Below are 6934 nucleotides of genomic sequence, written 5' to 3'. Positions count from 1 at the left end.
GGAGATGAGATTTTAGTAGGACCTCGAAATAATAATGTTGGTATTTGTTAAGCGCTTACTATGTGCCGAGCAATGTTCTAAGTGCCGGGGTACATGCAGGGTGATCAGGTTGTCCCACACTGGGCTCACACTCTTAATCCCCATTTTAGAGATGAGGTAACTGAGGCACTGAGAAGTGAAGTGATTTGCCCAAAGTCACACAGTTGACAGGTGGCGGAGCCGGGATTAGATCCCATGACCTCTGACTCCTAAGCCCGTGTTCTTTCCACTGAGCCACGCTGCTTCTCACTCTCACTTCGAAAGTGGGGAGAGTGGTGATCTGTCGGATATGAAGGGAGGGGAACTCCAGACCAGAGGGAGCCTGTGGGCAAGGGGTTGGCAAGACAGATGAAACTGGCATACAGTAAGGAGGTTGGCATGAGAGGAGCAAAGTGTGTGAGCTGGGCTGAGCGGAAGATTGGTGAGTTAAGGTAGGAGGGAGAGAGCTCATTGAGTGACTTGAAGCTAGATTCTAGCCAGGATGCATTTAGCCAGGCTCTACCTGAAGCACAAGAGTGTTGTCAAAAATCTTTGAAACGGTGGTTCAGGAACAGGTGACTTTGGGTATTCCTTTTGTGCCATTTATCTTTGGGATTCTTTAGATAAGAGGCAATGCTTCTAATTTGTTTTTACATCCCTGGGGAAAATCAGGCATATTATTGCCATTGTTCTTTGAAGACAGGTGTGAAGATGAATGTTACCATTGACATAAATGCCCTAAATTGCAAATAATGAATTTAGTGAGTGATCATTTCAGGTTATATTTTATTTTATGAACTTAATAGTGCACTTAAAATTGTCTGTCATTGTCTTACAATTTTGAAGCACTTCATGAGATGTAAATCCGTGACTTTTTAGAGGAGTATTAAATGGAAAGTTATAATTAATGAGTCAATTATTTATTTGTCAAAGTCTTTGATTATACATTAAATAATTTCTTGGCTCCATCTCCAGTGTTTAGGATGGTCAGGGACTGAAAGCCAGAAGGGGGTTCGGGGTGAATGCAAAACAGGACTTAGAAGCAGTAGGGAGGCATCTAATACCAACTGAGTCAGAAAGAGCCCATTTTTTGTCTTGAAAACTCTCAGGTCTTGTTAAAAACTTGAGATGAGGGAGGCTGGGAATCCAGCCCCCAAAGTTGTGTGGACACAGACAATGGCTTTACTCCATAGTTGGAAACTCCTAGATCTCTTCAGCCCCGTAGAGTTGACCCTGGGGTTCCATGGTAGAGATTATGGGAAAAAGTGAGTGATCCAATGAGTTTAAGGTTCAAGCAAGAAATCCACTCCCTCCAATCCCCCATCTTCCTCTTTCATTCCCTCTCCACACCTCCCTCCACCTAGACTGTAAGTTCTTTGTGGGCAGGAAACAAGTCTACCAACTTTGTTTTATTATACTACCTCCATCGCTTAGTACAGTGCTCTGCATACAGTAAATGCTCAGTAAATACCACTGACTGATCAATCAATTACTCAGTAGCAATATTGCACTTTAGACTTTCTTAAAAGAATGGAAAAGAGAGTTCATATCAAAACATTGAAACGGAATCACATTTTATAAAAGGAAATGTGAAGCACACAGACACTGATTTTCAGTGTTTTCAGAGATATTTCCAAAGTGATACTGAATTAGCATCGTTACCGGCTTCTGAATTTAGACCAGTCAAGAGGAAGAGAATCGTCAGAAATCGTCTAACAGAATGGGCCATTAGTTCGTAAATACTAGTAAAGTTCCAAATTTGAAAAGGCCAAACAAGGACTGTATTTCTGATTGTCAGTGTTTCATGTGGAGAGTGAGAAGTGTTAATAAAATGGTGAAAATGCCATTTACTGATGTGTTGTGATTATTCAAAGTGATCTGTAGCAGGAGAAATTCTTTCAGATGTGAGTTATGAGGATTTGGAAAATTTTAGCATTGTGAATATGGTGTTTTACTTAAAATTAATTTTCTCTCAGTTTACCAACTGATTTGAACCCCCACTAGTTTGAACTGATGTCAATACATCATATTTTTATTTTCTTAAAATGTTTAGAGGTTTTTTGGGGGTGGCGGGTAGTGCAGTTGGCTATCCATATGTTGTACAAATTCTGAACCACGTGTCCACCTGGAATTATTTTACTGGGCTATTGCCCAAGTGGACTAAAATGTACTGGGGAAGATGCAGGTGAAGCTGAGGCAATTGACAGAGGGGAGAGGAAGAGAGGTAGCGCTCTGAAGGAAGGATGTACCTCTTCAGGACTCCTCATACTCTCTTCACCCCCAGCGCCCCTCTCCTTCTCCCTCTCTCTTATTCTCTCTCCACACCTCCCTTCCCTAATCAATCAGTAACTCAATAAAATTATGTGCATCTGCTGTATGCAGATCACTGTTCTCTGTTCTTGGGAAAGTACAAAAGCATAGGAAGACGCTATCCCTGCCCTCAAAGATCTTATAATAATAATACCAATGTTTGTTATTATTACTAATAATAGCATTACTATTAAGTGTCAAGCACTGTTCTAAGCACTGGGGAAGATACTAGATAGTTAAGTCAGACACAGCTCCTTTCCCATAGAGGGCTCATAATCTAACAATAATGGTATTTTTTAAGTGCTTACTATGTGCAAAGCACTGTTCTAAGCGCTAGGGGAGGTACAAGGTGATCAGGTTGTCCCACGTCGGGCTCACAGTCTTAATCCCCATTTTACAGATGAGGTAACTGAAGCCCAGAGAAGTTAAGTGACCTGCCCAAAGTCACGCAGCTGACAAGTGGCAGAGCCGGGATTAGAACCCATGACCTCTGACTCCCAAGCCCGTGCTCTTTCCACTGAGCCACTCTGCTTCTCTTAAGTAGGAGGGAGACCAGGGGTTGAATCCCCATTTGGTAGAGATGAATGAACTGAGACACAGAGAAGTTAAGTGACTTACCCAAGGTCACGCAGCAGGCGTACGACAGAGCTGGGACTAGAACCCAGGTCCTCCGACTCCCAGACCCGAGCACTTTCTACTAGGACACACTGCTCCTACTCTACTGGGTTGACAGTCGAATGATCCATCAATCAGTCATATTTCTTGAGCTCTTTCTGTGTGCAGAGAACTGTACTACGCACGTGGGAGATTATAATATAACAGCGTTGATAGTCACGTTCCCTGCCCACAGTGAGCTTCCAGTCTATGGGGGAAGACAGGCATGAATATAAACAAGTAAATAATGGATACGGGCATAAGTGCTGTGGGGCTGAGGAAGGGGTGAATCAGGGATGCAAATCCAAGACCAAGGGTGACACAGAAGGGAGTGGGAGAAGAGGAAATGAGGGCTTAATCAGGGAAGGCCTCTTGGAGGAGATGTGCCTTCAATAAAGCTTTACACAGACAACCCCGTGGGACTGACCAGGCCTCCTTGCCCTCCTACCGGGGAAAGAGACCCAGTCATCCCTAACCCCCTCTGCTATATTTCATTTGATGGGTTCCTGTAAGGTTGTCAGTGGAATATCCCATTTTCAGGAGTATCCTTCTAGCGCCTAAGTCATAATTCATTCAGTTGCTCTATTCTTAGCTCCGTCTTTGTTTAAAAATTGGCTCATTAATGATAATGAAATCTTTTCCCTCCACGTGATGATCATCCGTACACTCCCCAGCTGTCATCCCACACCTATCAAAACAAGGCACCACTTGAGCTTGACTTCTTTCGGGGTAAGGCTCTTCGGTTTGAGATGGCCCCCAAATCAACTTCATTTGGTCAGCGTGGGGGGGAAGAGGAGGAGGACGAGGAGGAGGAGGACGTTACTCCTCGGTGTAATCGGCTGTGCACTGTTCAGGCTTATTTATAATGAATAGTACAGGCAACATGCCTATTACATGAAATAAAATGATTGTTTTTGTGAAATGAATTGGAAGATGTGGCATAATTAGACAGTGGGCATTTGTATTCTCACATTATCGCTTTGGAGCTGGAAAAAAATGGAAGTCATTTATTTCTTCTTAGTAATGCTCCTTCTTTCTGGTCCAACAATTTATCAGAAATGTTAATCCAGCAAGCAGTAAGTAGTGGGGGAGGAGGGGGGGGAAGAGAGAGGGGATTTAAAATTAGCCTCGAAATATTGCACAACTCATTAAAAATGTAATCATGCGTAAAATGAGATCAATGAAAATTTATCTAAAAGTGCAAGGAAAAGGCATTTTCTAGTATGATACTGGATTTAATAGACTGGATTTTAATTTAGTCAGTTTGCAACAAAAATCCCTCCAGGCAAAATAAAACAGACTCCCCCCCTCTCCCCACCAGTTATTGTACAGACAGCTAATTTTCTGCACCCTTCCTTTTAATATTCAATCTTATCTCTTGCTGGATAGAGGTTTCAGGATATTGCAGAATTTGTTTTCTTTACATTTTCCATTACTGCTTTCATTTGCATGATAAATGATTAGAAGTAGAAACAGGAAAAAAATCACACAGACCGTTTCTTTATTAATTTTGTTTAAATTAGGGCACCTTTCTTACCCACTCCCTCCCTTTTTGAGGCGATTTATGTCGATGAAAGAAATTTCGATACTTTTGTCAAACTGCCAGAAATATAAGTTAAGCCTATTTTGCCCTCTTTCTCTTCAAACTGAAGAACATTTTATTTTGTCCCGATGTTTGAATTTTACATTTTTGTTCCTGCCTAGAGCCATTGTTAACGATACCGACTCATTTTCATCTGAAAGAGGTCCTCGTGCTTGCTCCTGAACGCAGAGTACAGGAATACTTTTTATTAAAGGATTACAGTCAAATGTTTCCCACATGAAGTTCAGTGCATTGATATTTCCTGATGCTCACGGAGCTAGCCTATTTTTAAACGGTGAATTTAAATGAATGGGGTGTGTAAAGCGGGGCTTCAACCGAGGTTTCTTGTCTCTTTCCTTCTCAAAAAATGTTTTGTCTTATGGTTTGGAAAAGGTTTAAATAATAGAAACCGGTTTTGCAAATGAACGTACACACATACACACACACATTCTACCAGGCTGCTATCCCAGGAGATGAACAAAAATGTGGAATGAATGTAATCAGCATCTTTTACTATCTGCTCAGCATAAATTGTTACTCACGCTGGTCAAATGGATGTTTGCAAGGTGGTAGGTAGTGTAAACAGGGGATTTTAGCTCCGGATATGAATGTACTAAGGTTTGAGAAAGTGACTTTCTGTGTTTTAGCCACTCGCCATTTGGCATTTAGCCACCTAATGAAAAGACGGCTTTTGTAATTGATTTTTATATCCACCTTATGCCTTCAGAAATGTATTATCATTGTTTGCCAAGGAAATCACCGATTCATCCTTTGAGTCTCAAAAGATACCTGCTCCTGTCCTTTTTGCAGTATATTTTATACCAATTTGCAGGACTAGGCAGCATAAATTAGCCTTTAGTTATTCTGGCTTTCAAGATGTAGAGCAGGGGGAAGGTCTCTATTCCAAGGGGAACCTAATCAGGGGTAAGTTATGTGGTCCTTCTTTTTTTTTTCAGAGGTGAACTACCTGCGAGGATAATCTCTATCACACTTGTATATGTATAATTCCAGCCAGATAGGTTGGGGGTGCTTAGGGGAACGTATGGAATTATCTATAGGTAATTTCTGCTCAAAAATGAGAGAGCTGGAATGGTTGGCTTAATTAATGAATCCTAACCTATGTTCCGGGCAGTTTTCCAGACAACCCCGGTTGCACTCGGCCCTGCGACCCTCGGGCATTTGATAGTCACCCCACACTCAACCCCGCAGCACTTATGTACATATCTTTAAATTATATGTTACACATTGCATGTTGATATTCATGTCTGTCTCCCCCTCGGGGCTGTAAGCTTGTTGTGGGCAGAGAGGTGTCTGCCAACTCTGTTTTACCCCACCAAGAACTTAGTACAGTGCTCTGCACATAGAAAGCACACAGTAAATACCATTGAATGAATGAATGAATGAATGCAAGTTACCATATTTCATTTTACTGAGCGATTATTTGTCCCCAGTATAATGCAAACTCAGAGCCTCTTTCATTCCTGAGCATCCTGAAACTAGAAGGAAGTGTTCATTTGAACGTACATTCTTCGTTCTTCTCCATCTTCTCCCCTCATATTCCCGCTTCTTGCAGCCACTGGGGAATGGGCAGAGGTGGTCCTTACATCTTCAGTGTTCCTTGGAACAAGGAAGTTATTATGTTGGTATATGTTAAGCGCTTACTATGTGCAGAGCACTGTTCTAAGCGCTGGGGTAGATACAGGGTAATCAGGTTGTCCCATGTGAGGCTCACAGTTAATCCCCATTTTACAGATGAGGTAACTGAGGCCCAGAGAAGTTAAGTGACTTGCCCACAGTCACACAGATGACAAGTGGCAGAGCCGGGAATCGAATCCATGACCTCTGACTCCGAAGCCCAGGCTCTTTCCACTGAGCCACGCTGTTTCCCCTAGGATCAATGTTTCCGCCCGGTTTCGAACCGGGGACCTTTCGTGTATGAGGCGAACATGAAGACCACTACACTACGGAAACCAGAAACCAGGAAGTGCATTCAATCAGTGGTATTTATGGAGCACTTACTACACAGTACTAAGCGCTCGGCAGAGTACAGTACAACAGAGTTGGCAGGCACGCTCCCTGCCCGTATAAGTTTACGGTCTAGATGGGGAGACAGACGTTAATATGAATAAATGAGTAATTTATACTCTATAATTTAAATATATGTGCATTCACAAGAAAAGGGATGAACATTTGTGTAAAGGACAGTCGGGGTGCTATGAACTGTAAATTGAGTCAAGTTAAGAGGAATTTATATGTACCAAATAATAAAACCAGTTGTTCTCTATTCAAGGATTGTGTCCAGTGCTTCACCACTTAGCCACTAATGAATATTTCAGGAGAAGCCCAGGACTACATGGTTAACATGCATGG

General features: G+C 42.2%; 1 non-coding gene across 1 annotated transcript; it reads right to left on the bottom strand.

Annotated features, from left to right (window-relative positions):
- Window positions 1-6462: 6462 nt before the first annotated feature.
- TRNAM-CAU lies at window positions 6463-6535 on the bottom strand. The gene has a single exon. It is a non-coding gene; the product is annotated as a tRNA-Met (tRNA).
- Between the last annotated feature and the right edge of the window lie 399 nt (window positions 6536-6934).

This window comes from Ornithorhynchus anatinus, chromosome 11 (assembly GCF_004115215.2).
Source record: "Ornithorhynchus anatinus isolate Pmale09 chromosome 11, mOrnAna1.pri.v4, whole genome shotgun sequence".
NCBI classification, from domain to species: Eukaryota; Metazoa; Chordata; class Mammalia; order Monotremata; family Ornithorhynchidae; genus Ornithorhynchus; species Ornithorhynchus anatinus.
Note: the sequence above shows the minus strand (reverse complement) of the source record. Positions and strands in the feature narration are given on the sequence as shown.